Source organism: Rhamphochromis longiceps, linkage group LG4 (assembly GCF_057381845.1).
Source record: "Rhamphochromis longiceps isolate RC_006_pf linkage group LG4, R_longiceps_female_GT1.1, whole genome shotgun sequence".
NCBI lineage: Eukaryota > Metazoa > Chordata > Actinopteri > Cichliformes > Cichlidae > Rhamphochromis > Rhamphochromis longiceps.
The window spans coordinates 32,776,563-32,796,488 of record NC_140560.1 but is presented as its reverse complement, the minus strand read 5'-3'; positions in this window follow the sequence as shown (position 1 = coordinate 32,796,488).

Genomic DNA, 19,926 nt, shown 5'->3' with positions numbered 1-19,926 from the left:
ACTCCTTTTTTATGTCTTCATGGCTACAGCCAAGGCCAGAGGCATTTTGTTTTCAGGTTGTCCATCCATCCTTCCCATTGTCATGGAAGCAATAGCAGAAATACCAAAAGGAAATTTGATTTGATCTGGCACAAAGGTCCATTTGGGCTCAAGGATGACCTAATTGGAATTAAGTAGTCAAAGGCGAAGGTTGCTGTGACCTCACAAAACCCGTGTTTGGCCGTAACTAAGTGCTATATACAACCTGGGAGGTAATTCAAGTAACTGTCTCTACGCACAAAATATGCAAATGAGAAACATTCTTTTAGATGTCCTCCATTAAACACACAGTAGAGACACTTTCAATTCAATTCAATTTCAATTCAATTGGTTTTATTTATATAGCACCAAACCACAACAACAGCCTCAAGGCGCTTTATAGTGTAAGGTAAAGACTCTACAATCATACATTAGGTTCAACATCTAAAGTACCCACACACGCAGACACAAAAATCCCCCAAACACACTTTTTTGTGCAACATTTTATAGATATTTCATACAGAATGACAGTGAGAAAAACAAACAAGTGCTTCAGACTGAAAAGGAACAAACATCGTGATGGATTTCATCCACTTTTATCTCTGTGTCAATATTGCCTCTGTAATGTCTTAGTTACTTCTCAATTGCCACTCTGTTTTTGGCTCAGTAGACTCAGACACAGACATCCACACTCACAGATGCATTACTGAAAGAATAAACTGCTTTCCCTCCCCTGCTGTGAGCTGTGCTGAGTAATGAGTGAAAGCCTTTCTCCTCCTGATTCTTGCAGGGTGAGTGCCTCTTATTTTTTTTTACCATTTGGTGTTCAACTCGGATCTGCTCTCCATTTGCTCTTGTTTTGTTTCACCCCTGCTTTATCCTTCTCTGTGACCATTTCTCCTTTACTCTTCATCATTTTTCCTTTTTTTTTGGACTTTTCCAGTTTCACTTCCATAAAGCTCAGACACTGACACATGCTCACATAGCCAACAGAGAGGGAGTTTGCTGTATACGTTTTTTCCCCCCCTGAATAAAATCACATTGATCCTTGAGTCTGCTCACCGAGGATGACAAAGTGCCATTTTCAGCAGATGCACAAAAAGGTCAGGGTTGTCGATGTATTTTTGCATGAGGGATTGAGTAAGGATGCTGCAATTTAACATCCATTTCAAGAGGAATACTGCAGGAATTAATCATCTCCGATATCTCAGGGACAAAGAGGCTGTGTGAGCATGCTTTATGTGGTGTTTCACAGCATGCATCACTCAGTTTGGAGCCAATTCAGCATTGGACTGGCTGGATGGTTAGAGACTGTCTCATATATACAAGGTCTCAGGTTTTTATCGCTGAAACAATCAGTGAGTGTTGTCCTTGAGTAAGACAGTGCACCCCTCAGGATAGACTGCCAACCAAATATCTGCAGTGAAAACGGATGTAAGCTAAAGTGTGATTAATCTGTGATCATTCTATCAGTGCTTGACAAGGATGGAAAGGAATGAAGTATTGCAAGAAAAACTAGCAAACAAACCCAATCCAAGTTCTCATCATTCTTGGCATCTGTGTTTTGATGAAATCTGCTTTTTTCACCCTTTTTTTTTCTTGCATCCATGGTAGGAAAGCAGGTCAAAATTTAAATAGCTGAAGATAGAACATCTGGCTGGGCCTTGTCAGTCAGCAGTGCGTAATGAAATATGGAAATTGGGGCGCTCTTCAAAGAGATGGAGCCGTCCTGGGTCTCCAGCAGGCCCCTCAACAGCCCCGGCGGAGCCCCGCCCCTCTGAAACGTGTGCTACATTTCCAGGTGCTGCCGCTGCGGCCCAGTCCGCCGGCAGTGCCAGCTCGTTAGCGCTCACAGCCTGGTGGAGCTGGCAGCTGGCATCATTAAACTTCAAACCGGCTTTCGACCCGGGGTGCCGCCGCGGGGAGAGACCGCCCGCTTATCCGCCTGCCAACAGCTGATTAGAGCCACGCTGACACCAGCAACCAGACTAAACAAGACAGCGCTTCCACACACCAGCAGCTACACCAGCACCACCTATCCCAACAGCTTATCCCACACATCACCGACAACCACATAAACTATCCAAAGAGCAACCAGACATAGAGACAAGCCCACAGCACCGGAGTAACCGAAATCAGTGTGTGCAGCGTGTCTAAAGATTGGCAGCAAGGCTGAAGGAGAGCAAAAGGCTCCCATAGCCATTTAGCTTTTATTTTCATGCTGAGCAACTGTAGAGAAAAAAGTCAGACGCAGTAACACTTATGCAGAATTTGACTTTTAATGGATTACAAGAGTCAGTGTTTTAGCAAGGCCTCTGAATGTTATTCTGCATTAAAAACATCTGTTTCCGCTTTGAGACTAGCTGGAGAAAATTGGCGAGTACTTGAAAGTTATTGTATTAGTCAGAATCGAACATTTTTCCTCCCAGCAGTTTTGCATGAAGTGGCCTTAAAACAACACTTTAACACTTTAGAACAAGCTTTTTCCCCATGTTTGCCAAAAAGATGAAATATATAAATATAGCCAGGTTTTTCAAAGTAAATAATATTCTCATACATATATAATAAATTCCCCAATCTCCACAGGCAGTCTTTATCCTTCAAGTTCAGGTCCTCTACCTACCAGAGGCCTGGGAGCTTGACCGTAGGCAGTATCTTTGCTGTTTGAGAGATCTTGGCTGTCGTTTCTGGGATCCACTGGAACCATTAGCCTAGTTTGTGCCCTCTGATTACCACTGGGACCACTCTTCCCTTCACCTTCCACCTTCGTCATCTCTAGCTTTTCTGTATTTCCCAAGGTTGGGTTACCAATTCACCTAACCTGATGCAGGTCTTTGGACAGAGGAAAGAACTGTAGTACCCCTAGAGAAACCATACAAGGATGGGGAGAACACGTGAATGCCACATCATCCAGTTGGTGGATTCAAACATGTGCTGTGAGGCAACAGTGCTAACCACTGTACAACCATGCTGCAATAAGATGGAATCAGTGTGCTGTCAGTTTGCAATTGAATGGGTGTCATATTGGCAGTTACGAGCAATCGCTTACTGATAATACACATATACACATTAAACAGAAAATCACATGAGCTACTTACATTCTGAGCTGAGTTGCTTCAGGATACTGATTTAACTAGAAAATGACAGACGCCCAGAAGTATAACCAGAATACAGCCATTTGGAAACGAGTTGAGTCAAGTCCCCTACTGATTCACCCCAGATGAGTTGTGCCGTCTCGCTCAGACTAATTGCAATCATAAATTAAACGGCAGTTATTTGCAAACCCTTTTCAATCTGTCTGAGAATGACTGCAGCCAGTCCAACCACATTTGTTTGGGGAGAGACTGCTTCTCACCAGGAGACCTGTGCAATCACCTTGTTATTGAAAGAACTCGCCAAGAAGGTTGAAGGTGTTGTATGCTTTTCTAGTCACAAGGAAGTTGCTATCTCAGTCACACTTTTTACTCTAGTGTGACTGAGGTGGATATACCTTCTGGCTCTGAAAAGTGAAGCCAACTCTGAACTGCCTTAAACCTGCATTGCTTTTAATGGCCAACAGGGGGCGATACTGCTGTTTGCAAACAGATTTCTGTACCTATAGATTTCTAGGAAAAAATGCCCTTATGACTTCTGTTTTTCTTTGATAGATGTCAAGAGTGTCATAACAATATTATCACATCTGGCCCACCCAACATTTGCCAAAGGGCCCAAAGTATTTATATTAGACCCAAATTTGTCTGCAATCGGCATAGTGTCACTGTTCAGGTCAGATAACACCCAAGTTGCCTCTTTCTTTCCATTGAATAACATTTAGAAACACTACTGTCCTTTGCTTCCAGAGCATCTTTCAGATCTACTCTTTGAAAAAAAAGAATACTGACAATATTTTCTTGTTTTGCTAATGTGAGAAAATATTCAACATAACCCACCAGTTGTTGATGACTCAGAGAGAGCACAAACCCGGAGTATTCTCCTGAAAGGAGTTTCTTTACAGTTATTGCCTCCAAATGGATTGTTGGCTAGTTTGTGTGCATACCTTTGCCTTTCTATCAAATGATGAAAAAGAATTTAATTTGCACTCAATCAGGCTCATGTATGTGGCAGAGCGCCCGTATCTCGTCAAACCCGGTGACACACATGAACACTAGTCCCACTGGAGCCACAGACTGGTTTGAGCTCCATTACCATCCTTTTGTTTCCTTACATTGATCTTCTTTTATCTTCTCTCACTGCTGGGCACAAGCAGAGACTTGATAATTTCCACTGTGATTGAGTCATGAATGATAATGGCTTGATTATTTGGTTAGAATTGCTCTCTTTAGATTCATTTCATGTTCTGTGGTAATTGAGAAGCTTTTTCAGTCTGGATAATACCAAACTGTTCATCTGACAGCTTTTAAACATCCCCCAGTCTTCATATTTTCACAGCTGACTTTTTTTTTTTTTGGCCAGTGGAAAACTAATTTCATTCTTCGTGCTGTTGGAAAATCTCCAGACAATTTCCATTAAATCAATGTATTACCATACCACACGGCTTTAACAGAAACCTTAAAGCCAGTGCAATGTGCTCTGAGACTATACTCTCCTGTGACTAAAGACCGACCTCCAAGAAACCCTGCAGTTCATCAGAGGGCTGTCGAGGAACTTTGGCTCTCCCCCTTGAGGTCTAGGTCATTCCTTAATCATCCATTCTGTCACTCTTTAGAGCCTAAAGGAGGCCAGTGTTACAGTATTACAGTAGAATACCCAATATAAGAAGTCTGTTATTTAAATATTGATAACTATCTTTAACACTGAAAGGAAGCTTTTGCTGCAACCATAACTTTCTTGTAGAATAGCAGAAAATCCATTAATGTGCTGCTGAACTTGGGGAGCCGCTACAACGAGTCTTCAACCTCAGTCTGTGACTGGGGAGAGTGCCCGCCCTATGGAAGACATCCTGCATCGTCCCGGTCCCCAAAAAGAACCGGCCCAATGAGCTGAATGACTTCCGACCGGTGGCACTGACGTCACATCTTATGAAGACTCTAGAGCGGCTCTTCCTCAACCTCCTCTGACCACAGGTACAACATGCCCAGGACCCACTACAGTTTGCATACAAGGCGGGTGTCGGAGTGGAGGATGCCATCCTGTACCTCCTACACAGAGCCCACTCACACCTGGATGGGGGAAAAGGCACGGTCAGGATCCTGTTTCTTGACTTTTCCAGTGCCTTTAATACCATCCGGCCCTGTATGCTTCAAGAAAAACTGAACAGGATGGAGGTGGACCCCTGCCTGGTGGCTTGGATCTCCGACTACCTCACCGACAGACCACAGTACGTCAGGCTGAAGGACATCACGTCTGACACTGTGGTCAGCAGCACAGGAGCACCACAGGGAACTGTGCTGTCCCCTCTTCTCTTCACCCTGTACACCTCTGACTTCTGCTACAACTCTGAATTATGCCACATTCAGAAGTTTGCAGACGACACAGCCATCATGGGGTGTATCTGGGATGATCAGGAAGAGGAGTACAGAAGTCTGGTGAGGAACTTTGTCGCATGGAGTCACACAAACCACCTGCAACTCAACACCTCAAAGACTAAGGAACTGGTTGTGGACTTCGGGAGGTCTAGAGCAGGTCCACTGCCGGTTCAGATAGAGGGGGAGGAGGTGGAGGTGGTCAACAAGTACAAGTACCTCGGGCTGTGGGTGGACAATAAACTGGACTGGTCATGCAACACAGAGTACCTGTATAAAAAAGCCCAAAGCCGACTGTACTTCCTCAGGAGGCTGAGGTCTTTTAACATCTGCAGGAAGCTCCTGAGGATGTTTTACCAGTCAGTGGTTGCTGGAGTACTTTTCTATGCTGTGGTGTGCTGGGGGAGCAGCACAGCAAAGAAGGACTCATCCAGGCTGGAGAAACTGATCAGGAGGGCTAGCTCTGTGGTCGGCATGAAGCTGGACACTCTGGTGACAGTGGCAGAGAAAAGGACATTAAAGAAACTGATGGACATTATGGACAATGCCAGGCATCCTCTGCACACGGCCATTAACAACCAGAAGAGTCTGTTCAGTGACAGGTTGCTTCTCCCAAAGACAAGAACTAACAGACTTAAAAACTCCTTTGTCCCACACGCCATCAGACTGTTTAACTCCTCTCTGGAGGGGAGAGGGAGGGGAAACAGGAGGACAAAGGAGGGAACAACTAAGCTGTAGTGCCTCTTCACCTCACTGTGCAATACCTTTTGTGCAATACTTTTGTAAATAGTCAACGGTGCAATAGACCTCAATACTTGAAATGTGCAATTCACTTGTATTTTTATTTTTATTCCTATTTATTCTATTTATCCCCTTCGTATATTTTATTTATATTGTCTCTGTATTTATATATATGTGTGTGTGTATAACTCTGTAACTTCTGTCGGTGCTGTGCTTTTTTGGAAATCGAATTTCCCAGAGGAACCCACCCGAGGGATTAATAAAGTTCTATCTTATCTTATTTTATCTTAAAGGTACCTCAGGGACCGGCCTGGGCTGCTCAGAGGAGAAACAGCTCTGTTATGCTGAGTTTAAAGAGAGGACCGTAGTAATAATTCAGCTCTGCAGTTAATGAATACAAATACTCACAAATATCAAGCTGATTCTAGTAAAAGCAGGAGCAAAAGAAAATAGAAAACAGATATGGGGTCTAAAAAACCTTAGATAGGGACAACATGCCCAATCTTGTCTTTTATTTGGATGAGCTGCTTTAAACAAGAGCTGTGTGGGTCTAACAAACAAATGAGCAGGAGGTTAATAAGAGGTCCAGCCGAACAACTGAAGAAGGTGCCTCACTCCTTAAAGAATCCCTAATGAGCTCGCTCTGCTTTTTTTTCCACTACCTTGCGCATTGATTGCTCACAAAACCGTTGACACAAAGGTCAGTGTCCACCAAGTGATGAACTTCAGTGTTTTATGGTTTTGACATGACCTTTTTACCTCCACCTTCCATCTCAATCCCCCCCTTATTATGTTGTCACGCAATCCACATGCATCATCCAAAGCACTCCTTAGAGAAAACACGCATTCACATCAACATGTACAACATATCCAAATCTGGCCCCTCCCTGCTCTCCCTCTCTATGTCTTAGTAAAAAATTTGCTGCTTACTTGACGCCTGGAATCTTGGTAATTTCAGGCATTGCTGAGAGACCTTGAGAGGGCATGTTTTGTCTGAAGAAAGAAACGCCTCAGCTCACACAGGACTTCAAAGCAAATATGCAGGGGATGCTCACATCCACTGGGAGGCAGTAGAGTGTTTGTGGGAGATCGAGAGGCAGGGCGACCCCTCGCTGTAAGCAGTTGACCCTTGCGGCGGTGGAGGGCTGAGGCCGGGCATGGCTTGCATGTTCCCCTGGCAGGTTGCCCTCAGGCTGGGGTGGGAAAAAGCAGGCAGGACGGAAGAAGCGGCGTTGGGACCAGAATGGAACCTTCGGACTCCATCTGTCGCTTTCTCCGCAACAGAGAAAAGGGAGACGGGGAGAGCCTGAGACGGGTGGGCCCACCTCCCACCAGCTGGCACTGCAACCAGCATCTGCCCACAGCCAAGATAACTTTCCTGCCTCCTCATCATCACTTCTCAGACAGCTTAAAGCCTCTTGTTTTCTCTCATCATAGTCAGCTGTTTCTTCACCTTCTATGCTTTTTTTGGAGTAATTTCACAATGTTGCACAACAAAATCAGAAATGCAGATTTTTCTCTGCGCTTTAACAGATCAGAGATGCTCACTGCCTGAGCTGTTCCACTGCTGCTGTTGTCTGAAGTTCACAGTTCTCAGATTCAATATTAAATCAATGACAGCAAAAATGAAGCGTGGGGAGTCGGCAGAGGGATGCAAACAGAAAACAAATTAGAAAAAGATGTATGTTTTGGGACAACTGAAATGTGGAGAAAGGGAAAAAAAAGGCCTACAAGTTAAGATTCTTCATATATTTTGTTTAAAGGACCTAAAGGCCCAGTGGGAAATCTGAACAGTAGTTGAGTTTATGTGGCTATATCACGATTGGACTGTGAAAATATGCCCCCCTAGTCTGCAAACAAACGCCATTATATAGAGAATCCCATGGAGAAAGGTTTTTATTATGTATATATTTGTTTTATAGAAATGTCTGACAACATCTTCCATGTAGAATGATAAAAATTATTTAGGTTTTTTTAAAAACATCTTTTAATACTCTGACTTTATCCACAGGATCCTATTTATGGCTGGGTGCTATTTAATTTGGAAAATATGTGGCTCTTTTCACATATATCAGATACCTTAATCAGCTTGGCTGAATGTAGTCTAGTTTTCCTTACCTATCGATTGACATTCCTACCTTAAAAACATCCCAAATTTTAGTAAATAGCAGCTGCAAAACTGTAAGGCCAAAATGAACATTGGGCTTTATCAATAAGAGACACTTGGGAGGAATAGGTTTCCTCATCATTAGTTCAGAATCCCATCTGAGATCCCCCACCAAATTACAACTGTAAATTAGAAAGCAAACAACAGCCATAAAACTATGAGTCGGCGACATCGATTTTACTCAGTGTTCCAAAAACTGCTGCTATACTCAATTAAATTGATGTAACACAAATGACACACAACAAATGCTACATTCACTTTCACTCGGTCGCCTCATGCCTGACACTATTTGATGACTCCAGCTGTATTCTTTTTAATGGTCAAAGAAATGATTTTCTGCCTATTTTATACATTTTAATTTATCAGGCTTGTATTTTATTGATCTTTTCTTGAGCGTAACTATTTTTTTAATTTATTTATTTTTCTACACTGGTGTTAATTTTATAGGGCTTAATGGTTTTTATTTACATGCTTGTTTAAAGCATTCAAATAATTTAAAAAAAAAAGTTTCACCTTTACGCTGTTCACATCATTTTATGGATCTCCTGACTATTTCCCCATTTTTTCAGCACATTGTGCTTTCACCTAGTATGAAATGTGCCATTTGAACAAGGTTTTGCTGGCTTGCTAAAATGTCATTGTTTACTTTACTTTACTATAGAGCTTTGCAGGTTGCCAATACCCCCAGTGGATTAACCCAAGGAGGCAAAACTGTAGCCGCAGCCCAGCACAGTGCTGTAATGACACTGTGCCTGAATAAGGGGGCAATATACCCCCTCTAAATAATGCAGGACCAAGCCTTGCAAATTTTTGAAACATTTACAACAGGTACCGTAGGATGTATACTCACCCAAGACTGTATTTAGTCATTTGCCTCTGAATGACACAAGGTGTATGTGAAGCCTTCCATCATGGCACTCTGTGAAGTGCAGCACTAGCAGCTCCCCCTTCCTATTTCTGCCATATCTCTGGTGAAACAGGCTAATTTAGTCGAAAATTGATACAAGAACGGGGATAAAATGTTAAGCAAGACAATCCAACAAGTCTGATTAGGCTGTATGTAGCCAATTAGGCCTACTGGCTTCCATCTGAAGTCAAGAGAGCAGCAACTGCAGGCACATTAGCCTACTGGAGAGCTTTTCGTCTGTCCTGTAACATAATTATGCCCATGCTGGTACATTTAATCGGATTCATGTAAGATTTAAGGTTCTTTTAAAGTGCAGATGAGCAATAAAACCGAAAGGGCAAAATGCAGCTTGTAGATTTACAGTTTGAGCCACAATCATAACACACCAGCATCCATTATTCGATTCACTTTTATGCCTTGCGTTAGATATAGGTCTCAAGATTTAAATGTAATCTTGATGTAGCCACTGGTTTATGAGCTGATTTGCTAATATGAAACTAGTTTGGTTGCAGAGGAGATACATATTCTAGGCACACTGAACTTTTAGCTCTCTGCCATAAATAGAAAATGGTAACAATGTCCATGAGGTTTAAAGGTTCAAAGAGAAGCAGAGGATTAACTGATTCAGTGCTAACGTCCAGTGTGCCGTCTGATTACTTTGACTGGAATGTTGCTCATTATTGCTGAACCGATTCTGTGGTCAGAGACATTTTAATCCATTGAAAATAAATTGCTCGGTATATATTACAAATGTTTCTTTTGTTTATAGCCTTTTAATACCGTGTTCACTGTAAATAACATCCCTTGAGTTTTATTCCCTTGGAAAAAAAGAGAAGCAGCCAATTTAATAGCATGCTCCATATTTCCTGTAAGCTTTTAATAAGTTTTAGAGGGAGCAGCATAAGCTGGTAACTCCCCCCCCCCCCCAAAAAAAACCCATGCAAATGAGATCCTATATATTGCTTTCATGTCATCATGTGAAATCCAAACTTGCCTTTACATCACAAGAGGAAATTAAAAACTAATTGACAGAACAAGCTTAAGTTTTTTATCTGAAGTCAGGACATACTGCAGTTTATCACTTGTGCTACTTTTATTAACAGCTTGTCTGAGCAAATGTAAATTAATCATCCAAAAAACATGAACGGTCACGCAAAAATGATGAATGAATGTTCGGCACAAAATAATATTCCTTGTGATTTTTTTTCCGTTGTTGTTGTATTTTTATATGTAGTTGCTCCAGTGCCATGTACTGTTTGTGTCTGCTGCCTGCTGCGTTTAATCTCAGCTCTCTGTGGACTCCAATGTCCATCTGATCACAATGATTAGCTTTAACAGATGTGCAGTTGGGCTCTGTTTGATGACACAAGTTGTTTGTTGACTAAACCATTCATGAAATGCGTTAAGCTACAGTCAGGAAGGTTTCCTTCTATGATGACTAAAAGCGCCCACAGAACACAGACAAACAGTGTGTGTTAATACGCAGCTCTTGTATTAAGGATTTATATTTGGATTTGTCAATGCTTGTAAAAAAAAAGCTTGCAATTGCAAGTTCAGGCAATAAGACTTTATAAACCAATTTTTTAGCTAGAGAATTAAAATTAATATTTTATAGAAAAGAAAGAAAATATGCACAGCAGCATGTGAGATGGGTAACACAATGCACAAGACTGCACTGGATGAAAATTAACGACTCAGAAACGTCAGATTTCTGGTTTTAAAAAACTTGGATAATGCTCACTGCAGTAATAAATGATATGTGACCAGCTCGCACATTCTGAAGTCAGTGGAAGTTAAATGAGGTGGAAATATGTATTTCAAGGTGTGATAACACGCCTCTGTGAGCACATGGTGCTATTATAAATGCTTTGGAGAATCCTATTTCTCCTGCAGGTAAAAGTACGAAGGGAAAGTTACAAATGAAGTGACAATAGGCTGAATATTAGAGAGGAAAGAGTTTTAGAAATGACAGACGTGTGCTAGGTTCTTCTTGGAGACAGAGTGCACATGTTTCCAACATGGACATTAGTTTCTACTGGCATAAAGTGAAAAGACTTTGGTTAATATATGAAACACCAAATTGGAAGCCACAAAACATTGTGCATGTAAATGGAAATGCAATAACTGGACTGACTACAGCACAGACCTTGAGAGAAAATAATTACACTGTTTAAATATTAGAGTGTTGTCTCTATTTAGAAAGATGTACAAAATACTGTCCTTATCTCTGTTGCAAAGCTGACAGAAAATCCAGTTCTTAGTCTAGTTTAGGTTTTTCTAAATAGACATTAATAGGCATACACTAAAAATATGAAATGATAACATCAGCAAAATCTCACCCATTAAAAACAGTCTCACACTTGCTGTCACTGCACTGCTCGGCGCTGCCATATTTGCACCGTAGTGGAGGAGACAGATGTCCCAAATCTCCCCCTTTCACACTTTTATAAGAGGTCTAATCCCATTGCTAGTTATTGCCTTCATTTGTCTCCGGTATTATCATTACTGGAGGAGATTGGCAGTCCCTCGAGATCCTTTTTGGCGAGCCCCCTCTTTGCTTGAAATGTGTGAGCCAGGCGTGATGGAGGCGCCTCTTGGCACTGTGTGGTACCTATCTTCTGATCATCTGTTATCTCTGACTGAACATATTGGATTATTGATTCGGAGAGGGAATGTGTTTTTGCAGGGAATCCAAGATTCACGCTTGTCTGTAGAAGCTTAACATGCTCATTGTAGCCCCGCTTTGACCCAATAAAATGCACAGTTGAACAGAATTTTAATTCTGTTTGGATTCAGTCATTTGACAAATTCCAGAGTGGAGCTGTCCGTGGTGCTGTTTTACATATTCTTCCATTGGAGACTGAAACTGCAAGAAGAAACTGTACCTTAGTTTAACTTTTGAAAGAGTGTGCCAGCATCATAAAATATCAGCATTCAAAACATTATCCACAATGGAACGTGACCTTTGCCAATGATGTAATGCTAGTAAAGCGGCTAATAAAGCGTAAACAATATATGTAGCCGTTGTGACGTCACTTACTGATTAGTCAAGTCCTGCTATGATGACTCAAGTTGAGCCTCTTTTTGCTCTCTTGGTGTTTTGAAACTGAAATTGTCAATCAAGAGTCATTTTAATGAAACGATCCTATATAAGCCTCCTTAATGACTCTATGTCATTGAACTTCAAGTTTCATCTAGCGTGACGTGAAACTAAAGACTGAGCCCATAAAGTAATCGACTGATTACATAGGAAGCATATTCTTTCAATACAACCAAACAGAATGGCTGCGCCGTGCTATTACACAGAATGCAGGTTTAAGACGCCTGCGTGCTGGCCTCACTTTTCAGACCCAGATCCACCTTTAATAGTGTCTGTGGGCTAATACACTCTTAAACCATTAGCTTCAAGCAGGTGTGAGTAGGTGGCTCTGAAGATCTGAAGTTACCTCCACACCTGTTTATTTTTTAAGTGTTTTAAACTGTTTTCACACATGCACTGTAGCACTTAACTTTTGTAGACATTACACAACAGCGGTACAAGTGAGAATGTAAATGTCTGCAGTCAGATCAGTCATTAAGCGCTCTTTAATCTGCCAGTTCCCTTGTACAAAGTCTGTGCGATGTCAAATTGGTCCTTTGTGAGAACAGTGCAGGTAATTATCTGCTGGATTCACAGACAGCCAGTGATTGTCCAGTGTGCTGCCTCCTGTGCGCTCTAATCAAGCAACACCCTTCCCTATGTAAATCAAACTTGAGTGCTTTCTGTGGTGAAAACACTATTGTAGTTGGAAAAAGGCAACTAGTCTTCAGCACCACTAGATGTTGCCTCAGATAACATTAGGGTGAGATTTTCTAGAGCTCCCTCTAGAACCACAAAATAATTTATACAGTCTCCTCATACATAGAAACATGTACAAGTCCCATTAGCAGCATTTAATGTGTAAAACTCAAGGTGATTTCTTTTAGCACGCATGCACAAACGCCCTTCCAGCTTTAAACATGTCGCGCTCTGTTGCCGGCTCGTAAATATCTTTCTCCATGCAGAGGTTCAAACAGAAATGCTTTAGACAAATTGAAGAGATGTAATATAAAAGAACATTAAAGATTATGAAAACACACAGACACATCTTAAAACACCCACTTTAAGCGTTGCCATCTGGGAACAAATCTGATTTCTGGACTGTTACTCAACCTCCACTATTATAGGCATTCCTTTCCCTTAACGTGTGAAAGTCCGGGTGTGCAACAAAGGGTATAATGAACGAGCGAAGCAACAGAAAGTTGTGTAATACAGTAGATACCACTTTGATGGTTCCTCAGGAGGATCTATGAATTAGGACAGCCTGACGATCAGCAGCAGAAGATAGGAGGAGTCTGTCAACAGGAGGCAAGCAGGAGGGAATATGTGGCGACGTGGCAATGAATTTTATTGATATTTTCCTGACTGAGCCTGTGTCTTTGCACATGAGTGTGTGTGTGTGTGTGTATATGAGGCAAAAAGTGAGTGTCTGAGACATTGACCATAGACACCAGCCCACTCTGCTGCCAAGTCACATTAATTGTATATCAGCGGCTGCCTTTCATGCCTCCGAACTGCAGCATATTTGGATGCTGCTTCAAGTGATACCATGATTATTTCACAAACCACAGTGAGAGAGAAATCTAGTGATTTTATTTTGGTGTCGGAGTAGCTTTAACCCGGTTTATTTAAATACTCACGCTTGTAATTAAAGTGTAAACATCCAAGAACATGTTATTTTGTCTAGTTTTAAGCTCCCTCATTAGATGCTTTACATACCGTAGGTGGTCACTCCTAAGGGTATACTTCGTAGTATATGTCATGCTGTACAGTGGGTGTAAATCCCATAAATTCCTACACACACGTTTTCCCCCACCCTGGCTTCAGATGACTGGAAAAGCTAATGTATATTCATGAGCTGGGAATAGGTTGTATTGCTTTTATGTGATCTAATCTCTGTTACCGATTGATGTAGTCAGGCAAGAAGGTTCATGTTCAGGAATAGATGGACTAGATATATGAGTATTTCTTTTCAGAGACAAAGTTGCCAAATACTCCTTTAAACTAAGCTTGTTTTTCTTTCTGTCCGATGGGTGAATTTGAACTTAGAACATGTTCCCATGTTGGCTCGCTCTTACTGTTTACTGACATCTCACTGGAACAATAAGGATCAAAGTGTGTCTGGCTGTAAAAAAATCTCTGCGCTCTCATTTATAGGCTGTACTCCTCAATTGTACTATTACCTGTCGCTGCTTTCTCCTCCGTGCACACAAATACACACTTGCTCTGGTTATATTAGCTGACGGCATGCTGTCTGGAAGCCGTTAAAGCACTGGGGACCTGCTCCTACTGTCCCCAGCTGTCTATATAAATTAGTAACACAGAGTGCCACTAATGCTCGCAGATCACAGTCTGAGGCACGGCAACATCTGTGCACATCTGAGCACATCAGTGTGAGTCTGAGAGTCCTTGAACTTAGCAGGGAAGTTGCCCTAAGGACACTTGCAACTGTCAGACAATCTGTAGGGGTGCTCCCAGGTTTAACCTAAAGCAAAGAGCCACACGTTCTTTTATTTACCCATCTGACTGCTGCAGTTTCTGTGTACTCAAGTAAAGTCTTGAGCTTCTAGCGTGCCAAAGCCCCCCTTTCACTACCAAACACCATCCTCGCTAGGCTGTCACTTCACCCTAGAGTTCTGATTTGGTATCTGCCCATCACTTCTTAATTGGTCCCTTCCATCTTCTTTTTCTATTTTAGCTTCCTTGTGTTTGTTTATCTCTTTTTCTTTCTGAAACCACATAGAAAAAAATCCTCCTGCAGGCAAGAGGAAACATTGCCAAGAACAGCTCTGTTGGCCTGCTTAGAATTTACATATGTAAATGAGAGCCAGTGTTGCCCGTAGATCTGCAATTAGGCAAACAGCTGAAGCTTACAAACAATGTCGGTCCCCATTACTTTACCAATAATAGAGTTTCTTGTGCACTGATTTATATTGCTAACCCCATTACCTTCTTTCTCCTTCCTTTATGCAATTGGTTGAAGATAATGTGCTGGACTTGACTCAAGGTCTTTGATTAGTGAAGCCGCACAATGTGCTAAGGAAGGAAAGAAGCTACCCATTTTCTTTGTAAAACACAAGCTTGGCTTACTTTTTATGCTTTAAAGTTAAAAGAGCTTATCGGCTTGTGTTCATCAAAGCACTGTAAATCTATTTACATACTGTGTTCTACAAAGAAAACACCACTTCTAATAAGTTGCAGAAGTCAAAAGTCATGACCAAGATTTCACACTTATCACACATTATATCCTCAACCCCAGTTAACATTATGCAGCCCAGATTGGTGTTGGCATTATTTTGCATGTTGGAGATGGCCTCTTAAAACGTCCTGACTCGTCTGACATAATAATTGCATAATACTTACAGTTAGGTAGCTTACCGCTAAAATGTGACCAAACTCTGCTAACGCTAATATATCCAGCAGACACAGGACCACATGTGCAACCTGTGGGCGTGTTCCTTTTTTTTTTTTTGTCAGGTTTTACTCCAACATTCAGGATTAGGATTTGAATCCTGGTTTGTCTGCTCCCACCAGGATAAAATCTGAGATTTAGTTTACTGAGGATATACTGAGGATATATATGTGGTTTTCCACGAGGGCATGCAAAGCTGGCCGTGCTTGTCCAGCAAAATCTAAAAATATACATTAATTAAAGAATCCCCAACCTCTAAATTGCTGCCATCTTTTGGCCAAAGTTGGCTATGGCTGGAATCTGGCTTAACTTGTCATTGTCTCTGCTTGCCATTCTGTAAAAATCACCACAGCCACTCACATAATCTCTTTGTTTTTCTCATATGCAAGTCAAGTTTGTCCATAAACTGCAACCATTCAGCTAAATGTTTGCTGATTGACTGCTTAAGGCATTAAGAGTGACTGCAACAGGGCATCCTTCCTTAATGATTCAAAAAGACAACTCAAAAAGACATTAGTATCACGGTAAAATCAATGCGAAAGCTTATTTGTATTTATAAGAAGCAGCTGGTTGTGACTGAAAGGCAACTGCGATAAGGTGGCTGTTTCTAAATGTCCTCTACTGCTGCTTGTGTGATGTGTGTGAAATCAAAATGACGTGCAGCAAAGTGGCTTAAGAGTTTTTTTGTTTTTGTTACCTTAGCAGTATTACCATACAAGGTCTGAGTGTGGGAGTTTTTTTCTGATCTAACTGCATCAAATCCAGAAGTGTTTAGACAATGACATCATTTTTGACTCTTTGCCAGTGTGGATTTTAACTTAAACAATAAATATACAGTTCAAGTTCAGACTTTCAGCTTTAATTTAAGGGTTTTAGTATTGCATCAACTGCTGTTGTTTTTTTTAACAGCCATTTTTATAAAACACCAGCTGAAAAAAATCAATTAAAATAAATGCAGGATGCAATGATTTGTAAATCTCATATAACCATGTTTTATTCGCAATAGAACTCTGGAAATATATTTTGCTCTTTTATTTAACTCATTTTGAAATTGAGGGCAGCAACACATCTCAAAAAAAGCTGGTAAAAGGTTCCATGTTTACAGTAGTCAGCAGTCTTTAAAGTCTTTAAAAAAAAAAAAAAAAAAAAAAGGTCTGGGAACTGAAATCAATTTTTGGACTTTTAGGAGAGAAATGTTGTCCCACTATTGTCTGAAATAAGATTGTAACTGCACAACAGTCCTGAGTCTTCTTTCTTCTTCTTCTTCTTTTTATTCCAAAATGCATCAAATGTTTTCGTTTGGTAAAAGGTTCCATAGGCATTCATACGCCTCCAAGCCATCAGAGATGCAGAGTTTGAACTGTGCGCTGATAAGAAACTGCACAGTCCTTCTCTGGAGAGCGCAGTGTCCATGTTTTCCAAATTTCAATTTGTCTGACCACAGAACAGTTTTCCTCTTTGACTCAGTCCAAGCTTTGGCCCGGCAGCAGGGTTTCTGAATCACGTTCACAAATAGCTTCTTTTTTTTTGGACGCTAGAGCTTTAACCTGTTTGTCCAGCTGTTTCTTTTTAGTAACACTTACTTTTCCAGCCTTTTGTTGCCCCCATTCCAATTTTTTTGAGATGTATTGCTGCCATTAAATTCAAAATGAGCCCATGTTTTTCATTCAAACATTTAAACATTGGGTATGTTGTTTGTGTTTTATTGTGAGTAAAATATAGTTTATGAGATTTGCAAATACATCTCATAAATTTGTTATTGTTCTGTTTTTAGTTACTTTTGCCACAGCAATCAAAATTCTTTGGAATTGTGTTTGTACATAGTTCCCTATTTTTAAAGGCTCAAAATTAACTAGACTCACAGACAAATCTATGGCCAGATGAGGTTAACTTGGATTTGGTATCTGTTCAGTGGCGCTCTCAGTATGAGGCCCAAAGAAATGCTGATGCATCATCATTAGGCTGAGAAAACAAACATAAATCTTTTAGAGACATAGCAAAAACATCAGGAATGGCTAACTCAGCAATCCTGCACATTCTTAAAAGGAAGAAATGCACTGGCAAGCTCAGCAACACCAAAAAGTCTAAAAAAACTACACAAGACAATGAAAGTGGATGATAACAGAATTATTTTGATGTTTAAGACAACTTCACAACATCTAACCAAGAACACTATTGAGGTGCATCATTATCAAAGCCTATAATCAAGACATACTTGAATGAATGAATGAATGAATATGCAGTGGGTTTATAACAACATGCAAACCACTGGTTACACTCAAGAACAAGAATGCCAGATTAGACTTTTCCAAAAAACATCTGAAAGAGTCTGCAAAGTTCTGGACGAACGACTTTAGAAAAATGAAACCGAGGTGAACTCGTACCAGAATGATGGGAAGAGAACAATCTGATGCAGATCCCGTTATCTGTCGAACACGGATATGCAGTATTATAGCGTGGACATGTACAGTATGGGTGCTAGTGGAACTGGGTCACTAGTGTTTATTGATGATTGCGATAGAAGCAGCAGGATTAATTCTGAAGTGTTACAGGGCTATGCTCTCTGCTTACATTCAGCCAAATGCTGTAAAACTGATCTGATGGCATTTCGCAGTGCAAATGGATATTGACCAAACGCGTACTGCAAAAGCAATCCAAGAGTTTCTCAAAGCAAAGAAATGGGACATTCTTCAATGGCCAAATCAGTCACCTGATCTCAATCCAACAGAGCATGCTTTTCAGTTATTTAATAGAGTAGAGGTCTAGCAGAGCATCTCAAGAGATGAAATACTGTATTTATGGGTTGTAGATTTCAGGCAGATTTTCATCCAAGTATTGAGATAAATCCTTATATTTGTCTGAGGGGACTATGTGTAAAAATGGCGATTATACCTGAACAGTTAATGTAATTTTTTAAAAACATTTTTAACAAAAGAGTTTAAAACCTTTTTTTGATACTACTACTACAACTACTGATAATAATAATAATTTTGAACTTTCACAACAAAATCCAACCCAGTTTCAGACTTTCTAACATCTTCTGGGTAACAGATCGAATATCTTTTGCCAACTGGAGATAAGGAGGTCGGTTCTGTCATTGCGCACTGGTAGCCCGAGTGCTCTTCAGAACTTTCTGTGGAGATTTGAGGTCACTGTGCCCTCAGTAAGGGTGAGTGAACATTCTCCAATGCCACCTTCCCTCTGGATGAGTCCTTTACAGAAGGAATCAAAGAAATAAAGTCTTTCAAAGTCTGTGTGGTGTTCTGGGAAAATGAAGTTGTTAATTCAGGTCATACATTTTTGTCATGATCTTAATTGTAACCCAGTGAAACAAACATATAAAAAATACTGTAGGCAGTTTTTGAATAACTTATCCTTTGGTAAAATGCAATAAAAAAAGAAGAGAAAAACATGAAATAAGGAAGGATGGACGACTAAGAAAAGTTTATCTGTGACGAGTATAATAGTGTCTTTACAGATTTCTCCAAAGCAGCCAGACCGCTAGCGCTGGAACACTTTATCAGGCTAAGAAAGCAAAGCACAGTACAACAGTTATCAGATCACAGCAGTGACTAACTCCATGCCAGTGGACTGATTTTAAAATACTTGTTTACAGAACGCTAAAAGCTTTAGAGACAAAATGTACATTCATGACCTGCAGCCGGCTTCTAGCCATGTCAGGCTGTCTGGGACTGGGTTGTTTACTGTTTTGTGTTTACTGTTTTATACATCGCATATCTGTAGCAGACTTTGAAGCTGTGTGGCCTGATCCAGTTTTAAACACATTTTAATAATGACAGAAGAAAATCATAAAAGATGAATGTATGTATAGCCACACTCAGTTTATTTTTATGTTGAATAATGTCCCTCAATAAATAAATTACTTAATCACGCTTGCTACTACAAATATCTTACTGGCCAATCACATTGCAGCAACTCAATGCATTTAGACATGTAGACAAGATCGAGTTGACCCACTGAAAGTGAGCATCAGATTGGGGAAAATCGGTTATTTAGGTTATTTTAAATGTGACATGGTTGTTGGAGCCAAAAGGAGTGACCTGAGTATTTGCTGATCTGCTAGGATCATCCCATCTAACCATCTCTAGTTTTTACAGAAAATGATTAGAAAAAGACAAA